At 40.2% G+C, this 1,344-nt stretch overlaps 1 pseudogene; it reads left to right on the top strand.

Moving 5' to 3' along the window:
• The first annotated feature begins 217 nt into the window (after positions 1 to 217).
• LOC149840762 (cytochrome P450 CYP72A616-like) lies at positions 218 to 1,125 on the top strand (annotated as a pseudogene).
• Positions 1,126 to 1,344: the final 219 nt, after the last annotated feature.

Raw genomic sequence — 1,344 nt, 5'->3', positions numbered from 1 at the left:
ATGAATCAATTCTGACCCAAATCAAATCTGATGAGTCCTTGGTTCAGCAATGATGAAACAAGCCAGATTAGCTATTCGGTCTAGAACTATGATGTTTCTGAGTATGCACACAGAACCAGGTATGGTTTATGAAATGTTAGGGATCGCCAAAAATAATGATTTGTTGGGCATATTATTGGAATAAAATAAGAACCACCATGAGTATGGAAGCAAGGGGATGAAAAGAGATGCCATAGAGGAATGAAAACAGTTCTACTTTGCTGGCCAGGAGACAACTGCAGTGCTTCTAAGATGGACCATGATCCTGCTTTCCATGCATCCAAGCTGGCAGATGCGTGTGAAAGATGGGGTTCTTCAAGTTTGTGGGAAGAACACTCCCTCTTTTGATGGTTTAATAAACCACCTAAAGACTGCATGTTCTCTTTTCTTGTGAAGTTTTGTTTGTGGAAACAAAATGGTAAAAAAAGCCAAAGCATGCAGTAAACTATGCTATGATTTGAATTAGATGAGCCCTGTCTTGAATAAGTCCATGTGACTAACTAAGCACACAATAACTTTCTGCTATCTTGATATTTTGACAGTGTTCATCTGCAATACAGGTCACTATGATCCTATATGAAGTTCCGAGGCTATACCCACCTGCAACCTTTAAGATTAGACACACAAAAAAATGAAAGTGGGAGGTGTCATACTCTCACAGCATGAGCCAGTTAGGTGTTGCCAATACTCCAGATCTATCACAATCATTAGTTTTGGGTCGACGACACAGATGAATTCAATCTAGAGCGGTTCTCAGCAGGCGCTTCAAATGCATTGAAGCATCAACTGGCCTTCTTTCCATTTAGTTGAGATCCTCAAATTTGCATTGGTCAGACATTTGCATTAATCGACGCTAAGACAGCACTTGCCATGATCCTGCAGCACTTCTCCTTCGAGCTCTTGCCATCTTACACTGATGTTCCACATACAGTCATAACACTGCATCCAGAGTATGGAGCTCCAATAATCTTGCATGCTGTTTGAGAAAACTATCATAAATTCCTCAGTTTTTCTGGACAATAGTATGCCAAGGACCAACAAATATATGTACATGGTTTATTGCAAATAGGAAGCAATGTAGTCCACTGTTTCTATAAGACAAATTGGTCTATGCTGGCACTATTCAGCTCTGTTTACTTGCAGTTCGAAGACAGTCATCATTGTGGCCCAACAGTTTGGGTCTTTACCTACTGCAGATCTTATCATGGAAGTGAAGGATACAAAGATCACTCCAGTTCAAGGAAGGCCAACTGTAATAACTGATAGCCAAGTTATTCTTCATGATAACTTGGAGTGCATATCTGA

Source organism: Nuphar pumila, chromosome 4 (genome assembly GCF_984573655.1).
Source record: "Nuphar pumila chromosome 4, dmNupPumi1.hap1.1, whole genome shotgun sequence".
Classification (NCBI taxonomy): Eukaryota; Viridiplantae; Streptophyta; class Magnoliopsida; order Nymphaeales; family Nymphaeaceae; genus Nuphar; species Nuphar pumila.
Note: the sequence above shows the minus strand (reverse complement) of the source record. Positions and strands in the feature narration are given on the sequence as shown.